Below are 21,374 nucleotides of genomic sequence, written 5' to 3'. Positions count from 1 at the left end.
ATAATTATAATTTATATTGTAGCTATATTAGGGTTTATTTTACAGGTAAGTATTTATCTTTAAATAGGAATAATTTATTTAATAAGAGTTAATTAATTTTGTTAGATTAAAATTATATTTAACTTAGGGGGGTGTTAGTGTTAGGGTTAGACTTAGCTTTAGGGGTTAATACATTTATTAGAATAGCGGTGAGCTCCAGTCGGCAGATTAGGGGTTAATAATTGAAGTTAGGTGTCGGCGATGTTAGGGAGGGCAGATTAGGGGTTAATAAGTGTAAGGCTAGGGGTGTTTAGACTCAGGGTACATGTTAGGGTGTTATGTGCAGACGTAGGAAATGTTTCCCCATAGCAAACAATGGGGCTGCGTTAGGAGCTGAACGCAGCTTTTTTGCAGGTGTTAGGTTTTTTTTCAGCTCAAACAGCCCCATTGTTTCCTATGGGGGAATCGTGCACGAGCACGTTTTTGAGGCTGGCCGCGTCCGTAAGCAACTCTGGTATCGAGAGTTGAAGCTGCGTTAAATATGCTCTACGCTCCTTTTTTGGAGCCTAACGCAGCCTTTATGTGGACTCTCAATACCAGAGTTATTTTTATGGTGCGGCCAGAAAAAGGCCGGCGTTAGCTACGCGGGTCCTTACCGACAAAACTCTAAATCTAGCCGTATGTTTCCTATTGATTGATTCTTTATTTTGTTGTATACACTTGAGTTTGATGACTATGTTTACTCATGCAAAAATTTCAATAAAACAGATTTGTAAAAAATATATATATATATATATATATATATATATATATCAGAAAGTAATAATAAAAGTTAATCTGAAAAACTCCAAACAGGTTGTTAGACTGAACACCACCTCCATAATTATGCTGAACACATCTATGTAACTTATGACAACAAAGGGCTAAAATGAAACCCAATATAAGTTTCCAATACCAAAAGAAGCTAATATGACTTATATAGTAAATACCTTGAGGCTCTGGTGCGAAACGCTTTTGTTACTGATTAACTGCATGTAATAGACACTACTATAAAAAATAGGATGCACAGATACTGATATAAAAATCCAGTATAAAAATGTTTAAAAACTTACTTAGAAGCTCACAGTTTAGCTCTGTTGAAAAGATAGCTGGAAAGCCCACTGCAAGTGGGAAATAAGACACTCCCCCTCCCCCTTCTTTTGCATATGAAAAGACCCTTTATACAAACAGGAGCAAGCTGGAGAAGGTAGCTGACGGTATTCACATAAAACTTTGGGGCTTGGTTAGGAGTCTAAAAATCAGAGCAATGTTATTTAAAAATAAGCAAAACTATACATTTAAAAAAAACAAAAAAACTTTATGGGCTATATAAATAGATCATCTACAAAACATTTATGCAAAGAAAAAATGAGTGTATAATATCCCTTTAAACATGCAGGTTACCCAAAATGCCTTTAAATTTCAATCCTGTAACATCAAAGTCCACATAACCTGTATGCATACAGTTTAGTCATAAATATTAAAACACCACTACTTGACTTTCAACGCATTACGCTCTACTTGCAGGCTTTTTTCAAGATAAGCTGTAGCAGTTGTTTGTGCTAATTAAAAAGGCAGTATTCCTTTGTTATTGGCTGTTAAACTTTTTCTTAACCCTTAAGGTGGTATATTCGTAATCCACTTTTAAAAGGTTTACTTTGTCTTTCTTCCCTTTTTTAACTGTATTCAACCAAAGGTGCTATTAATTGCAGGAAAAAGAAAACATTTTAAATGTAGTCCTTTGAATGATTCAGAACATGGAGGTGGTGTTTCTTTTCATTTGCAAGTCCTGAATAGGAGGTGGTATTACAAATCGAATGAATCTTCTCTACATATTTCTACTTGGAGTGATTTAGGCCTAGATTTGGAGTTTGGCGGTAAAAGGGCTGTTAACGCTCCGCGGGCTTTTTTCTGGCCGCACCATAAAATTAACTCTGGTATCGAGAGTTCAAACAAATGCTGCGTTAGGCTCCAAAAAAGGAGCGTAGAGCATTTTTACCGCAAATGCAACTCTCGATACCAGAGTTGCTTACGGACGCGGCCGGCCTCAAAAACGTGCTCGTGCACGATTCTTCCATAGGAAACAATGGGGCTGTTTGAGCTGAAAAAAAACCTAACACCTGCAAAAAAGCAGCGTTCAGCTCCTAACGCAGCCCCATTGTTTCCTATGGGGAAACACTTCCTACGTCTGCACCTAACACTCTAACATGTACCCCGAGTCTAAACACCCCTAACCTTACACTTATTAACCCCTATTCTGCCGCCCCCGCTATCGCTGACCCCTGCATATTTTTTTTAACCCCTAATCTGCCGCTCCGTAAACCGCCGCAACCTACGTTATCCCTATGTACCCCTAATCTGCTGCCCTAACATCGCCGACCCCTATATTATATTTATTAACCCCTAATCTGCCCCCCTCAACGTCGCCGACACCTGCCTACACTTATTAACCCCTAATCTGCCGAGCGGACCTGAGCGCTACTATAATAAAGTTATTAACCCCTAATCCGCCTCACTAACCCTATCATAAATAGTATTAACCCCTAATCTGCCCTCCCTAACATCTCCGACAGCTACCTTCAATTATTAACCCCTAATCTGCCGAGCGGACCTCACCGCTATTCTAATAAATGTATTAACCCCGAAAGCTAAGTCTAACCCTAACACTAACACCCCCCTAACTTAAATATAATTTACATCTAACGAAATAAATTAACTCTTATTAAATAAATTATTCCTATTTAAAGCTAAATACTTACCTGTAAAATAAATCCTAATATAGCTACAATATAAATTATAATTATATTATAGCTATTTTAGGATTAATATTTATTTTACAGGCAACTTTGTAATTATTTTAACCAGGTACAATAGCTATTAAATAGTTAAGAACTATTTAATAGTTACCTAGTTAAAATAATAACAAATTTACCTGTAAAATAAATCCTAACCTAAGATATAATTAAACCTAACACTACCCTATCAATAAAATAATTAAATAAACTACCTACAATTACCTACAATTAACCTAACACTACACTATCAATAAATTAATTAAACACAATTCCTACAAATAAATACAATTAAATAAACTAGCTAAAGTACAAAAAATAAAAAAGAACTAAGTTACAAAAAATAAAAAAATATTTACAAACATAAGAAAAATATTACAACAATTTTAAACTAATTACACCTACTCTAAGCCCCCTAATAAAAAATTCCCTACCCTATTCTAAATTAAAAAAGTTACAAGCTCTTTTACCTTACCAGCCCTGAACAGGGCCCTTTGCGGGGCATGCCCCAAGAATTTCAGCTCTTTTGCCTGTAAAAAAAAACATACAATACCCCCCCCCCAACATTACAACCCACCACCCACATACCCCTAATCTAACCCAAACCCCCCTTAAATAAACCTAACACTAAGCCCCTGAAGATCTTCCTACCTTGTCTTCACCATCCAGGTATCACCGATCCGTCCTGGCTCCAACATCTTCATCCAACCCAAGCGGGGGTTGGCGATCCATAATCCGGTGCTGAAGAGGTCCAGAAGAGGCTCCAAAGTCTTCCTCCTATCCGGCAAGAAGAGGACATCCGGACCGGCAAACATCTTCTCCAAGCGGCATCTTCGATCTTCTTCCATCCGGAGCGAAGCGGCAGGATCCTGAAGACCTCCAGCGTGGAACATCCATCCGGACCGACAACTGAACGACGAATGACTGTTCCTTTAAGGGACGTCATCCAAGATGGCATCCCTCGAATTCCGATTGGCTGATAGGATTCTATCAGCCAATCGGAATTAAGGTAGGAATTTTCTGATTGGCTGATGGAATCAGCCAATCAGAATCTAGTTCAATCCGATTGGCCGATCCAATCAGCCAATCAGATTGAGCTCGCATTCTATTGGCTGTTCCGATCGTCGTTCAGTCGTCGGTCCGGATGGATGTTCCGCGCTGGAGGTCTTCAGGATCCTGCCGCTTCGCTCCGGATGGAAGAAGATCGAAGATGCCGCTTGGAGAAGATGTTTGCCGGTCCGGATGTCCTCTTCTTGCCGGATAGGAGGAAGACTTTGGAGCCTCTTCTGGACCTCTTCAGCACCGGATTATGGATCGCCAACCCCCGCTTGGGTTGGATGAAGATGTTGGAGCCAGGACGGATCGGTGATACCTGGATGGTGAAGACAAGGTAGGAAGATCTTCAGGGGCTTAGTGTTAGGTTTATTTAAGGGGGGTTTGGGTTAGATTAGGGGTATGTGGGTGGTGGGTTGTAATGTTGGGGGGGGGGTATTGTATTTATTCTTTTACAGGCAAAAGAGCTGAAATTCTTGGGGCATGCCCCGCAAAGGGCCCTGTTCAGGGCTGGTAAGGTAAAAGAGCTTGTAACTTTTTTAATTTAGAATAGGGTAGGGAATTTTTTATTTTGGGGGGCTTTGTTATTTTATTAGGGGGCTTAGAGTAGGTGTAATTAGTTTAAAATTGTTGTAATATTTTTCTTATGTTTGTAAATATTTTTTTATTTTTTGTAACTTAGTTCTTTTTTATTTTTTGTACTTTAGATAGTTTATTTAATTGTATTTATTTGTAGCAATTGTGTTTAATTAATGTATTGATAGTGTAGTGTTAGGTTAATTGTAGGTAATTGTAGGTAGTTTATTTAATTATTTTATTGATAGGGTAGTGTTAAGTTTAATTATATCTTAGGTTAGGATTTATTTTACAGGTAAATTTGTTATTATTTTAACTAGGTAACTATTAAATAGTTCTTAACTATTTAATAGCTATTGTACCTGGTTAAAATAAATACAAAGTTGCCTGTAAAATAAATATTAATCCTAAAATAGCTATAATATAATTATAATTTATATTGTAGCTATATTAGGATTTATTTTACAGGTAAGTATTTAGCTTTAAATAGGAATAATTTATTTAATAAGAGTTAATTTATTTCGTTAGATGTAAATTATATTTAAGTTAGGGGGGTGTTAGTGTTAGGGTTAGACTTAGCTTTCGGGGTTAATACATTTATTAGAATAGCGGTGAGGTCCGCTCGGCAGATTAGGGGTTAATAATTGAAGGTAGCTGTCGGCGATGTTAGGGAGGGCAGATTAGGGGTTAATACTATTTATGATAGGGTTAGTGAGGCGGGTTAGGGGTTAATAACGTTATTATAGTAGCGCTCAGGTCCGCAGATTAGGGGTTAATAAGTGTAGGCAGGTGTCGGCGACGTTGAGGGGGGCAGATTAGGGGTTAGTAAATATAATATAGGGGTCGGCGGTGTTAGGGGTAGCAGATTAGGGGTACATAGGGATAACGTAGGTGGCGGCGCTTTGCGGTCGGAAGATTAGGGGTTAATTATTTTAAGTAGCTGGCGGCGATGTTGTGGGGGGCAGGTTAGGGGTTAATAAATATAATACAGGGGTCGGCGGGGTTAGGGGCAGCAGATTAGGGGTACATAGGGATAACGTAGGTGGCGGCGCTTTGCGGTCGGAAGATTAGGGGTTAATTATTTTAAGTAGCTGGCGGCGATGTTGTGTGGGGCAGGTTAGGGGTTAATAAATATAATACAGGGGTCGGCGGGGTTAGGGGCAGCAGATTAGGGGTACATAAGTATAACGTAGGTGGCGGTCGGCAGATTAGGGGTTAAAAATTTTAATCGAGTGGCGGCGATGTGGGGGGAGCTCGGTTTAGGGGTACATAGGTAGTTTATGGGTGTTAGTGTACTTTAGAGTACAGTAGTTAAGAGCTTTATGAACCGGCGTTAGCCAGAAAGCTCTTAACTCCTGCTATTTTCAGGCGGCTGGAATATTGTCGTTAGAGCTCTAACGCTCACTTCAGAAACGACTCTAAATACCGGCGTTAGAAAGATCCCATTGAAAATATAGGCTACGCAAATGGCGTAGGGGGATCTGCGGTATGGAAAAGTCGCGGCTGAAAAGTGAGCGTTAGACCCTTTAATCACTGACTCCAAATACCAGCGGGCGGCCAAAACCAGCGTTAGGAGCCTCTAACGCTGGTTTTGACGGCTACCGCCGAACTCCAAATCTAGGCCTTAGAGTTTTAAAATCAATGCTAGTGAAATGTGCAATTATGGCATAAATGGTTGTAAATGCTTCTCTGGGATCCCCTTTGTTCAGAAATAGCAGACATATATGGCTTTGGCGTTGCTTTTTGGTTATTAGAAGGGCGCTAAATGCTGCTGCGCATCACACTTGTATTATGCCCAGCAGTGCAGGGGTTAATTAGGTAGCTTGTAGGGAGCTTGCAGGGTTAATTTTAGCTTTAGTGTAGAGATCAGCCTCCCACCTGACACATCACCCCCCTGGATCCCTCCCAAACAGCTCTCTTCCCTCCCCCACCCTACAATTGTCCCCGCCATCTTAAGTGCTGGCAGAAAGTCTGCCAGTACTAAAATAAAAAGGTATCTCTTTTTTTTTCAAAGCATATTTACATATGCTGCTGTGTAGGGTCCCCCCCTTAGCCCCCAACCTCCCTGATCCCCCCAAACAGCTCTCTAACCCTCCCCCTCTACCTTATTTGGTGCCATATTGGGTACTGGCAGCTGTCTGCCAGTACCCAGTTTATACAAAAATGTATATCTTTTTTTTTATTTTATTTTTTATTTTCTGTAGTGTAGCTTCCCCCCCCCAAAAGACCATCCCCAACCCCCTCCCAGATCCCTTAGCAATTTATTAACCCATTCCCTCCCCCTTTTCTCCCACTTAGAAGTTTTTTTTTCCTGTAGTGCAGCGGTTCCCACCCGCTCCCTCCCTGTGCACCCCCCTCAACCTTGTGTGCTCGCGCCCGTGTCCATGCGTGCCCTCGCAAACCATGCCCCCGATCCCGCCCCCTCTTAATCATAAAAGCCATCGATGGCCGCCCACCCGACTCCCACTTTGGCTCCCACCCACCAACGATTTTTGGCCATCAATGTCCGGTGCAGTGAGGGCCACAGTGTGGCTCTCTCTGCACAGGAGGAATAAGAAGTGTTATTGCAGGATTCCTTGATATTGAGGCATCACTGCAATAACCGGAAAGCGGCTGGAAGCGATCAGGATCGCTTCCAGCCACTTTAAACCCCAATGTCGTACAGGGTACGTCGCTGGTCTTTAAAGACCAGTTTGTGCAAGACGTACCTTGTACGACATGAGTCCTTAAGGGGTTAAATAACCATAAACAGTACCTTAATAAACCAGGAGCCCAAACAATCCTTTTAAGAGGATGAACAGTTATATCTTTCAACAACCGCTAATAAAAGAACAAGGATAAAAAAGTGTTGATTTTGATGATTTTGCAGGTTAGGATGAGCAGTTATATCTTTCAACAACCGCTAATGAAAGAACAAGGATAAAAAAGTGTTGATTTTGATGATTTTGCAGGTTAGGATGAGCAGTTATATCTTTCAACAACCGCTAATGAAAGAACAAGGATAAAAAAGTGTTGATTTTGATGATTTTGCAGGTTAGGATGAGCAGTTATATCTTTCAACAATCGCTAATGAAAGAACAAGGCTAAAAAAGTGTGGATTTTGATGATTTTGCAGGTTAGGTGGAGAACGTAGATTGTGTAATTCACTCCAGAGTGTGTCGTAGGAGGAAAGAGTGACAGCTGAGTCAGCTCACAATCCAAATCTTGGGATTGGTGGGTTACTATAAGTAATAGCTTCAACAGACAGCGTCTGTAATTGAGTGCTGCAATTCCAACAGACAGCGTCTGTGTGTGTTTTGATATTCCAGAAAGACAGCGTTTGACTGATAGTTTCCCATAGGTGATGAAGCAATGTAGAGGCTGTAGTGACTTCTTACAGACAGGGTCTGTGTAAAACAATGGATTTCCTGTTAGACAGTGTTTGTTCTGAATTCAAGTAAACTGCGAGATCCTGCCAATCACTAAGTTAAAAGTGATTTGCGCCGAGGACTCCTAAATGCAGTGTTATTTAAAAGTTCCAAACAAATGTCAAAGTAACAATGAACTTTCTACCGGTTTCGGCCCAGGTGGCCTTTATCAAGATGTTCACTGAGGGTGAGACTAGCATTTAAATAGCCTAAAAGGAAATCTTATTGGTCCTTTTCAGAATAATTAATCCATCAACACATCTTTGATACAGTTTTGAGTGACAGCCATAGTAGCCAATCTGAATAAATAACAAAGAAAACACAATGTTGCAATTTAGGAATGATACAAAGTAACACTGTGGTTATTTAATGTAGTTCCTTATAAGGAAGAATTATTAATATAAAACTCTGATACAATATGGTTTATAAAATATCACCAATATGAACTAATTCTCGCTATTTATTTAGAAGATATATATGATAATCAAACATAGGTGAAAAGCAGCTTCTACTGATAAATAAACTCACTATGAAATAAACCTGTGTACTTAAGTGTCGTGAAATAATGTGTAAGAAATATATAAGTAAATGTGCTATTAACATAAACATATATACATATACGCATAAACATGTACACATACACCTATACCCACAAATATATAAAATATACAAAACATATGTGAGCAAGGGTATTAATATAGATGAATAGATAGTTGTGCTAAAAAATGAACGGGTGTGTTTAACGCACAAAATATTTATGTAAGAAACAGAGCTAGGGGTGACTGTGTTAATATATGTTTAAGTTTACACAAAGAGAAATGAAAGAAAAAAGATTACATATACGCATAAACATGTACACATCTTTTTCTTTCATTTCTCTTTGTGTAAACTTAAACATATATTAACACAGTCACCCCTAGCTCTGTTTCTTACATAAATATTTTGTGCATTAAACACACCCGTTCATTTTTTAGCACAACTATCTATTCATCTATATTAATTCCCTTGCTCACATGTTTTGTATATTTTATATATTTGTGGGTATAGGTGTATGTGCAAGTAAAGGAAAAAGTTCTCCAGTCGTGGATGAGGTAAAAAGTTGAATTTTATTGATACTCTTTAAAATCATAAACACCACTTGTAAAAACCAAAACGGGCATCAGATCAGGTCTTACGCGTTTCAGCTCTGTTGAGCCGTACTCATAGACCTCTGATCTGGTGCTGTTACTGTGCATCTTTATATACATATCTAATTGGATCAATTAAAAACACATGCCCAGTCCAAGTGTTACTTATTAACCCCTGTTTGTCTTTCTAATACTTTCTTTAGAATTCCTTTTTATTCAGGGTGATTAACTCTAAGTGTGTATGATTCTCAGGGGGGCTACCAATGGGTTAATTGTATATTATATTAGGGAAACCATGTCTCTTTTAATTGTCTTTAATTATATTAGATCATTTCATTTTGTTTTGTATGTCTATTATATAAAAGAAAAACTGTATGTTGCTCTTATTGGTCCCCTATATAAATAACATTTTAACAATGATTTAACTAGTTACATTAGAGATTCCACCCATATGATACAAAAATTAAAAGAAGTGACCTGGACTACAAAAAGCAGATGGCTAACGCTAGACGTGGTTTCACTTTATAGTAACATACCACACACACTCAGTCTAGAAGCAGTGAGATATTTTTTGAGTACACGTAGTGATTTAGAACAGGCTTTTCAGGAATATGTCATAAAAATAATAGAATTTCTTTTGACACACAATTATTTTTGTTACGGAGGGGTTTTCTACCTGCAGAGATGTGGCACAGCTATGGGGGCAAAGTTTGCCCCCACCTACGCCAACCTATTTATGGGCTGGTGGGAGCTGTGCCACATCTTTGCGGGTGGGAACCCCTTCAAGGAACACATTAAATTGTACAACAGATTTATAGATGATCTCATCCTAATATGGGAAGGAGATGATGATAAATTGAAAAACTTTTTGACATATATAGAATCTAACAGAATGGGAATAAAATTCACACATGAAGTACAGAACAATGAGATTAATTACTTGGACCTCATATTATGGGGTAATATACAAAGTAAAGAAATTGAAACCACTATGTATAAGAAACCAATATCTAAGAATGCATTGCTACACGCAAAAAGTAATCACCCAAAGGAAACATTTAGAGCGATAGCAAAAGGACAACACATTAGAGTAAGACGTAATTGCTCCAATGAAACAGATTATTTAAAAGAGGCAGAAACATTAGACAAGCAACTGAAAGACAGAGGTTACACCAAGCAAATTATCAAAAATGCACGTATGTCAGTATCAACAAAAAAAACAAGTAGATTTCATTACAATGAAATCAAAGAGGAAACAGCATTATGGAGAAAGAGAACAAAATAGGATTAAATTTGTCACACAATATTCACCACAATATAATCAAATTTGCAACATAATAAAAAAACATTTACCAATATTAAAAGCAGACAATAGCTTAGCTAAAATAATAGACAAAAAATGTTTGTTTTCATACAGGAGAGGAAGAACAATAGGGAACATGGTCTCCCCAACTAATATCAAAAGTACAAAACAGACCACATGGTTACATACCAAAGGTCTCTATAAATGTGGATATAGTGACTGTAAAGCGTGCAAACATGGAAGCACAGGGAACACATTCACTTCAACCAACACTGGAGAAATCTTTCAGATAGACAGATATCTAAATTGTAGAGACAAAGGGGTAGTGTACCTTATTGAATGCAACATTTGCAAACTTCAATATATAAGAAAAACGGTAAGAGAAATAAGAAGCCGCATAAGAGAGCATCTATCCAGCATCACGGTAGACACAGAAAAAAGTAGACAGAGAGAGGATAAACTCCTCCCTATAACTAAACACTTCATAGAGGTACATGATAGGAACACAAAATCATTGAGATGGACAGTAGTGGACAAAATAACCCTAGATCTAAGAGGGGGCGACTTGGACAGCATACTAAGTAAAAAAGAAGTATACTGGATGTTCCGCTTAAAAACTAACATCCCTCATGGTTTTAATTCACGATTTGAACTTATAAACTTTTGGGAGTAGAACATATTCATGGTAAAACATGGTAAAAACAAGTAAAGTTAATTTAATAAAATAAATAAAATATATAAGTTCACACATTAGTTTGTAAGATTCAAACGTGACATACATACAATGACTATAACTGCAACATCATTGTTAAAATGTTATTTATATAGGGGACCAATAAGAGCAACATACAGTTTTTCTTTTATATAATAGACATACAAAACAAAATGAAATGATCTAATATAATTAAAGACAATTAAAAGAGACATGGTTTCCCTAATATAATATAACAATTAACCCATTGGTAGCCCCCCCGAGAATCATACACACTTAGAGTTAATCACCCTGAATAAAAAGGAATTCTAAAGAAAGTATTAAAAAGACAAACAGGGGTTAATAAGTAACACTTTGACTGGGCATGTGTTTTTAATTGATCCAATTAGATATGTATATAAAGATGCACAGTAACAGCACCAGATCAGAGGTCTATGAGTACGGCTCAACAGAGCTGAAACGCGTAAGACCTGATCTTATGCCCGTTTTGGTTTTTACATGTGGTGTTTATGATTTTAAAGAGTATCAATAAAATTCAACTTTTTACCTCATCCACGACTGGAGAACTTTTTCCTTTACTTGTATTTGCCTGTCGCCAGCACTCAGTCGTGGAGAGGAAGCATTGGAGCTGTATCGGAGCAGCATTGGAGCAGCGGTAATACCTTTCTTCCCTGGGGGCTGAAGACTGGAGGGGAACCGGAACCGGAAGTGACCGGAAGTGACGTGTTACACAGACGAGGAGCGGTGCAGCCGCATGGAACACAGATGCCATACAGACCCTAAAGAGAACCGGAGGACATAGTCCTGAGAGGCAAGGCCACATCCAGGCAGGACCCCAGGTAACCGGGTGAGGAGATCGTCTGGCTGCTGGGGAACTGATGGAAAGTAGGAACGCCTGACCGGGAGGAATTCTTTGAGCACTAGATGAGCAGAACCCGGTGAAATCCCCTCCACATCGAGCCCAGAAACAGTAAGAATTACCTCTTTATCTACATACTGTAATTCATACGATTGCATAATAGGATATTCTTGTACAGTATTCACTATATGGTATTCAGCATAGCACTGGAACTCTTATATATAGGTGTATGTGTACATGTGTCAGCGTATATGTATATATGTTTATGTTAATAGCACATTTACTTATATATTTCTTATGTATTTTCTCAATTTGCTATTAATTTAGCGCTCACCTTATTGTCTGAAGACGTTATGAATACCTGGGCTAAGCAACTACACTTAATACAGAAAAACATTAGGGGAGACAGGCATCAAGTAACAATTTTTAAATAACCTAAGTATCATAATTTGACTTAGGAAAAAACTGTGTAAGAAGGATAAAAGTGCAGACCCTTAAACAAGCATATAAACCAAAGTTAAAGGGACACTCAGGTTAAATTAAATTTTCATGATTCAGATACAGTATGTAATTTTAAACAACTTTCCAATTTACTTCCATTAAAAATGTGCAGAGTCTTTTATATTTACAATTTTTGAGTCACCAGATCCTACTGAGCATGTGCAAGAATTCACAGACTATACGTATATGCATTTGTGATTGGCTGATTGCTAACACATGGTACAAGGGGAGTGGAAATATACATAACTTTGAAATTTGTTATAAAAAAATCTACTACTCATTTGAAGTTCAAACTAAGTGATATTGCATTGTCTTGTTATCTTGCATTTGTTGATTATGCAAATCTAATGTGTTGACTGGTCCTTTAAAGAGAGAAATTGTAGAAACAACATAAGTAACTACACACAAGACAGGGATTTCAGCATTTTGTTTTATTTCGTTCAAATAACCCAGCCAAACTTAAATATTTGGTGTTTATCACAGTGCAGTATTGTTCGTGCATGCATACAACAGGTCTGAATTCTGCTAACAATATAGCTATGCATACGAACCTCAACAAATTAGTACACAGTAGTGTTGTGCCATTGTGCCTTATAGTCTTGAAGCACAGGTTTGAAATTGCGAGCAAATGTTTCCAGTGCTAAGTTACCTTTATCAAACAACACCTCCACTAGAGGATGGCTATGCAAGTTTGCACAAATCGGCCATCATAGTGAGCCATGAGGATCTATGTTTGTAAACAGCACCACCTCTAAATAGGTTATGTGATCACTGGCAATTAATATTGCAACAAAAACAGGTTAACAATGCGTGTAATTATACGTAAGCACATAGATAAAACATTGCTCTATAAAGGTAAGAATGGACCAGGGGGTACCGGACAACTCCTATTTCAGAGGGCACCACTATATTGAAATAGTATCCGGTGTCATGAAATATAAATTGTATGCTAGGATCTATGTTCAGTTCCCCCAAAGCGGGTCTCAAAAATACCAACTAGATATAATGTTGCAAACAAGGATATAGATAGAACAAACACAGGTATCAAATAACATGAACAAGGTAAGCAATTTCTTATATTTGAGCTGTAATAACGTCCTGTCATACAGGAATCTGTCAGGTATAATAGCAAATCCTGAGCAAATCAAGAAAAAACATTCCAGCTCTTACGTCCTCCAAACATGTTATTACCATGGGTTATATACCGTCCAAATACTCAGGACTGTGAGCCAGATAATGTTGCCGTACAGTTATTTTTCAAGAGGGGTAAAAGTCCATCCCACCATTAAGGCAACTCACGGCTCCAGATAAGAACTTCCTCGTAGGCACAAGCAGCAGACATGTATGGTATCGAGGAACTCTTAGCGCCAGCTTGAAATCCTCCTTTAATGCAACACTGTTTCAAACTTGTTTGATCCAAGACAGAGCAGCCCGCTCTGTGTATGTCACTGCCGATGCGCGTTTCACCCCCCACGTGACAACAGAGTCATGGGGTTTCCTCAGGGCCCGCTTTGGGGGAACTGAACATAGATCCTAGCATACAATTTATATTTCATGACACCGGATACTATTTCAATATAGTGGTGCCCTCTGAAATAGGAGTTGTCCGGTACCCCCTGGTCCATTCTTACCTTTATAGAGCAATGTTTTATCTATGTGCTTACGTATAATTACATGCATTGTTTACCTGTTTTTGTTGCAATATTAATTTCCAGTGATCACATAACCTATTTAGAGGTGGTGCTGTTTACAACATAGATCCTCATGGCTCACTATGATGGCCGATTTGTGCAAACTTGCATAGCCATCCTCTAGTGGAGGTGTTGTTTGATAAAGGTAACTTAGCACTGGAAACATTTGCTCGCAATTTCAAACCTGTGCTTCAAGACTATAAGGCACAATGGCACAACACTACTGTGTACTAATTTGTTGAGGTTCCTATGCATAGCTATATTGTTAGCAGAATTCAGACCTGTTGTATGCATGCACGAACAATACTGCACTGTGATAAACACCAAATATTTAAGTTTGGCTGGGTTATTTGAACCAAATAAAACAAAGTGCTGAAATCCCTGCCTTGTGTGTAGTTACTTATGTTGTTTCTACAATTTCTCTCTTTAACTTTGGTTTATAAGCAACTACACTGTTTCTATCGTATTGTACAAGTTTTAATTGACTAGATAAAAGATTACTGTTTCACTTTCCTGACTAGCTTTAAATTCACCCCTCTATACTAACATACAGTATATGTGTGTGTGCAAATGTATCAATTGATCTTGGAAACACAGCCATAATACTATACACTACACTGTCCCACTAATAGAAAATGATAAAGTTGCCAACATCAAATACTGGTGTTGATCGCAATCTTTTAGAAAATCAAAATCAAATGATTTATCTACAAGAATGCCAATAAACTTTAATGGTGATTTTGTGTAAAAAAAATATATACATTATATACATTGATTGAGGTTTTTGTTCTGCACCACTATTAGTTAACATAAGTAAATGTTTATAAAATATATATTAAATGCACGTAGTATGCATTCTGAAAATGAAAGTGATATAGAAAGATTGAACTATTCACCCTAGAGTAAACTTACACGTTCTCACAAGTTTCAGAGACACACCTGTCTAAAATAATGTTTACATAATTTCTGTTGTGGCACAATTATCTATTTATTTAGCTGGAAACAAGTACATATTTTCGGGAAAGGTAATAACACGCATACCATACAATGGGCTAGATTACAAGTGGTGTAGTAAAACGCCTTTTCGTGATCTCAAAAACTTCGCTAGACCCCACTCTCATGCAAACAACATAGCATTTTTGCATTCTCCATAAAAATAAATAGAGAAAAATAAATTATTGAATAAAACACCCATCGCGCAAACAACGTAGTTACAGTAAATACGTACTTAAAACCATTATTAAATATGAATATTGCCTAATGTATTTCATGTTTTCATTTATGTAATGGCAAAGGACTCTAATGCACTTATAGATATGTCTATATGTGTGTACATATATATTTAGGTTTTATAAATGTATATATGACTGTACATACATATATACACATATAAATACATCAATTCACATGTAAACACACACCCATATATATACGTACAGTATATATACATACATAAAAGTACATCTTTTGCAAAGTATCTGTATGTATCTCAAAGCTAAAGTCCTTTTGTGGCTTTTTTTTCTAACACTTGCGAGCTCTTATCTTTAATTCTTTATAACTTCTGTGTGCAATATTTTTTCAAAATAATTTTTATTAGACAGTGTTAATATGAGTGTAAGTATACATTTTAATGTATGTTTGAAGTGATTTGTGCAACGTTTTTGTTTTTGTTTTAGAAAACATTTAACCACAGCTATGAGATTGCAGTAAAGATTGAACCGTAACTTGTAATACCAGCGCAATGGAAAGGGACGCAAATAATAGGGATAATGCAATAGTTTGTGCCTCATTTGTAATCTAGCCCAATATAAATAATACTGATAACATTTCTGTTTCATTTTCTTTTTTTTATAAAGTGTTCTCTATGGTTTCTAACAGACGTTATATTGCTTTGTTTAATAAAAGTGATTACAAAATTACATTTAAAAACATTTACTTCAACAACAATATGGCTCGCTAAATAATTTTTTCATTCATATTTCAAGTCCGATATGCACTGACTTTAGGACCTCAGATACAGTGTCTGCCCAAAATTATCCTTTATAAATAAAAAATAAACTAACAGTTATCACTCACGCAGTAACATGAAAATGTGCTAGACCAACTTTACTAAACCTGAAAAAATTTTATTTTTGTTTATATATACATATATATATATTTGTTTATATATATATATATATATATATATATATATATTATAAATAATAGATATTGACATATATAGACACACTGTATAGACCGTGAAGTTTTATATACTGTATCTCACAAAAGTGAGTACATCCCTCACATTTTTGTAAATATTTTATTATATGTTTTCATGTGACAACACTGAAGAAATGACACTTTGCTACAATGTAAAGTAGTGAGTGTACACTCTGTATAACAGTGTAAATTTGCTGTCCCCTCAAAATAATTCAACACACAGCCATTAATGTCTAAACCGTGGCAACAAAAGTGAGTACACCCCTAAGTGGAAATGTCCAAATTGGGCCCAAAGTGTCAATATTTCGTGTGGCCACTATTATTTTCCAGCACTGCCTTAACCCTCTTGGGCATGGACTGGAGTTCACCAGAGCTTCACAGGTTGCCACTGGAGTCCACTTCCACTCCTCCATGATGAAATCACTGAGCTGGTGGATGTTAGAGTCCTTGCGCCCCCCACCTTCCGTTTGAGGATGCCCCACAGATGCTCAATAAGGTTTAGGTCTGGAGACATGCTTGGCCAGTCCATCACCTTTACCCTCAGCTTCTTTAGAAAGGCAGTGGTCATCTTGGAGGTGTGTTTGGGGTCATTATTATGTTGGAATACTGCCCTGCGGCCCAGTCTCCGAAGGGAGGGGATCATGCTCTGCTTTAGTATGTCACAGTACATGTTGGCATTCATGGTTCCCTCAATGAACTGTAGCTCCCCAGTCCTGGCAGCACTCATGCAGACCCAGACCATGACACTCCCACCACCATGCTTGACTGTAGGCAAGACACACTTGTCTTTGTACTCCTCACCTGGTTACCGTCACACACGCTTATCACCATCTGAACCAAATAAGTTTATCTTGGTCTCATCGGACCACAGGACATGGTTTGCAGGCTTTCTTGTGCATCATCTTTAGAAGAGGCTTCCTTCTAAGATGACAGCCATGCAGACCAATTTGATTCAGTGTGCGGCATATGGTCTGAGCACTGACAGGCTGACCCCCACCCTTTCAACCTCTGACGCAATGCTGGCAGCACTCATATGTTTATTTCCAAAAGATAATCTCTGGATGTGACGCTGAGTACGTACACTCAATGTCTTTGGTCGACCATGGCGAAGCCTGTTCTGATTGGAACCTGTCCTATGAAAATGCTGTATGGTCTTGCCCACTGTGCTGCTGCTCAGTATCAGAGTCTTGGCAATCTTCTTATAGCCTAGGCCATCTTTATGTAGAGCAACCTTTCTTTTTTTCAGATCCTCAGAGAGTTCTTTGCCATGAGGTGCCATGTTGAACTTCCAGTGACCAGTATGAGAGAGTGTGAGCGATAACACCAAATTTAAAACACCTGCTCCAAATTCACACCTGAGACCTTGTAACACTAATTAATCACATGACACTGGGGAGGGAAAATGGCTAATTGGGCCCAATTTGGACATTTCCACTTAGGGGTGTACTCACTTTTGTTGCCAACAGTTTAGACATTAATGGCTGTGTGTTGAGTTATTTTGAGGGGAGAGCAAATTTACAATGTTATATAGGCTGTAAACTCACTACTTTACATTGTAGTAAAGTGTAATTTAATTTTCACATGAAAAGATATAATAAAATATTTACAAAAATGTGAGGGGTGTACTCACTTTTGTGAGATACTGTGTGTATATGTATATGTATATGTATATGTATATATATATATATATATATATATATATATATATATATATATATATATATATATATATATATATAGTTTCAGAAAAGTTAAGCACTCACTGGACTTCAGTCGTCTGTGTAATAAACAATTTTATTGGTGACGTTTCGGGACAAAAACAGTCCCTTCCTCTGACAACAACAATACAAAATATCAAACTTTTAAAGATGAATAAAGCCCTCCCCTCTGTGAAAAAAACAATCACTGTGATCTGCGTGTGAAGACTGGAGAACCAAGTCTCCTGATAGGTTAGGGACCAAAGGTCAAATAGATTGATAGGATAAAAAGCTGTCCATCAATAGTGTATATTCGTCTAGATGCTTAAAAGTGAACTGAAGTGTATTAAAAACAAAGTACTGGGTCAGCAACTAGTGAATAAGCATATAAAGACAACAAAAGGTGTCAATAAAAAAGTTGAGTGAGGCTCGTAAGGCAAGAATATTACATGATACACCTAACCAATGGCATTGATCCACACAAAAGGTTCTAACTCGAGCAACCAATCACACACATTGTGAGCCGGAGAGTAAAATGAGTCACAATTCATCCGACTCCACCTCAAGAGTTGTCAGTGTAACATAGACTAACTCCATCAAAACATCTGTGTCAATCAGACTATAACCCTCATTCTAGATATTAGCTATACAAAGGGGTCTCATATATGTCCCCACTTAGCGTTAGCACAATTACATAAAACGGCCGTTCCCCAATGGAAATCTAAAACGATGTCTCATTACTAATACACAGAGATAATCGCAATCAACATGTCAAAATCAATGTCCGGCAAGTGTGTATTATCCTATGCGCGTCACTAGCCAATGGCATGTCAGTGTGGAGCCACACACAACCGTTACCCCATAATACTGATCATACAATGTTTAAAGAAAACCAGAGCATAAATAATAATAATAAAGATCACACTAATCATACTCGCTAACTGACTAGGTAGTCATTATAATAATTTAATCTGTGAAATAAATCAAAACATATAGTGTGTATTTCCAAATGCAAAACCCAAAACACAAATGTGCATATATTAAATCAAAACAACCTACCATAGGCACTCACTTAGAGCCCAATCCTTGCCACCCACTTACTTGGCATCATCCTGTCTAGCCATAAAGCCACTTATTTGGAATCACAGATTAAATTATTATAATGACTACCTAGTCAGTTAGCAAGTATGATTAGTGTGATCTTTATTATTATTATTTATGCTCTGGTTTTCTTTAAACATTGTATGATCAGTATTATAGATAAATAATTATGGTTATGCAGCATCCTTCGGTTGTTAGAGGCAGACAGTGCTGTCCATAGGTATGTATACTACATGCGAGCATATGGGCGTGCATTAACACTTGGCATCATATGATTGGTTGCACAGGGGTGTGTGGCTCCACACTGCAACACCATAGGATAGTGACGCGCGACTACAGCAGCTAGTCAACAATGCGCGTGATTGGGGTAACGGTGGTGTGTGGCTCCACACTGACATGCCATTGGCTAGTGACGCACATAGGATAATACACACTTGCCGGACATTGATTTTGACATGTTGATTGCGATTCTCTCTGTGTATTAGTAATGAGACATCGTTTTAGATTTCCATTGGGGAACGGCTGTTTTATGTAATTGTGCTAACGCTAAGTGGGGACATATATGAGACCCCTTTGTATAGCTAATATCTAGAACGAGGGTTATAGTCTGACACAGATGTTTTGATGGAGTAAGTCTATGTGACACTGACAACTCTTGAGGTGGAGTCGGATGAATTGTGACTCATTTTACTCTCCGGCTCACAATGTGTGTGATTGGTTGCTCGAGTTAGAACCTTTTGTGTGGATCAATGCCATTGGTTAGGTGTATCATGTAATATTCTTGCCTTACGAGCCTCACTCAACTTTTTTATTGACACCTTTTGTTGTCTTTATATGCTTATTCACTAGTTGCTGACCCAGTACTTTGTTTTTAATACACTTCAGTTCACTTTGAAGCATCTAGACGAATATACACTTTTGATGGACAGCTTTTTATCCTATCAATCTATTTGACCTTTGGTCCCTAACCTATCAGGAGACTTGGTTCTCCAGTCTTCACACGCAGATCACAGTGATTGGTTTTTTCACAGAGGGGAGGGCTTTATTCATCTTTAAAAGTTTGATATTTTGTATTGTTGTTTGTCAGAGGAAGGGACTGTTTTTGTCCCGAAACGTCACCAATAAAATTGTTTATTACACAGACGACTGAAGTCCAGTGAGTGCTTAACTTTTCTGAAACTGTTGCAATACCTTATAGCACCCTGGCGGTTGATGACAGATGGTGAGAGTGCACACACTCACAACAAAAAATCTTTATATATATATATATATATATATATATATATATATATATACTAGTCCTAAAGCCCGTTTACACAGGCCATTTTTTGCAGTATAGCGGTCCCACCCCTTGCTCTATCTCTCTCCCCCTATCTTTTGTGCTCTCTCCCCCTCTCTTTTGCTCTCTCTCTTCCCCCTCTCTTTTGCTCTCTCTCTTCCCCCTCTCTTTTGCTCTCTCTCTCCCCCCTCTCTTTTGCTCTCTTCCCCTCTCTTTTGCGCTCTCTCCCTTCTCTTTTGTGCTCTCTCTCGCTCCACCTGTCTTTTGCTCTCTCTCTCCCCCCTCTCTTTTGCTACCTCTCTCCTCTTCTCTTTTGCTTTCTCTCCCCCCTCTCTTTTGCTCTCTCTCCCCCTCTCTTTTGCACTTTCTCTTCCCCCTCTCTTTTGCGTTCTCTCTCTTTTGCGCTCTCTCTCTCTCTCCCCCCCTCTTTTTTTTTTTTAAATTTTATTTTTATTGAGGTAATAAATTGGCATACATATACAAAATTGCAGCGATATATACCATGAAACTGAATATGCTTATGACACAATGCCTTATATGAGTTACACAGTGATAGACAGTACCTGCAGTCTCAGTAATACTAAGCAAAGCAAAAAACAAAGCACCTGCTGCAGAGATAGAAAGAAAGGAACAATAATACAAGGAAATGCCAATACCAACATGAAACCTTCTTACCAATCTAAGAGGTCACTCCTGGACCCCATCACAAATAGTAATGAACATTTTTAATTGAAGGTTACCCCTAAGCTCAGAGGCCTCTCATGGGCCTCAGCCTTGAAACCTCAGAATTTTATTATATTTCCTGGTGTGTTTGTTAAGTATGGGGAATGGAAATAACATGGTGGAACAAACAATCAGAGACTCGTCTGGAAAACTATGGTAATCAGCCCTGCTGAATAGAGTATAGTGAGTAGAGTCTCTACCGTGGTAATTCGTAAGAGCAAATGCTAGGGGGGAGTTTATATTACGGCATAGGCGAGATAAGTCGTATGGTTAACCCTCCTACATCAGGAGGTATATTGTGGGGGGAGGTGGTAAGTTGAGTACGTTAATTAA

This window comes from Bombina bombina, chromosome 5, assembly GCF_027579735.1.
Source record: "Bombina bombina isolate aBomBom1 chromosome 5, aBomBom1.pri, whole genome shotgun sequence".
NCBI lineage: Eukaryota > Metazoa > Chordata > Amphibia > Anura > Bombinatoridae > Bombina > Bombina bombina.
The sequence above is the reverse complement of the archived record's forward strand: the minus strand, read 5'-3'. Positions refer to the sequence as shown.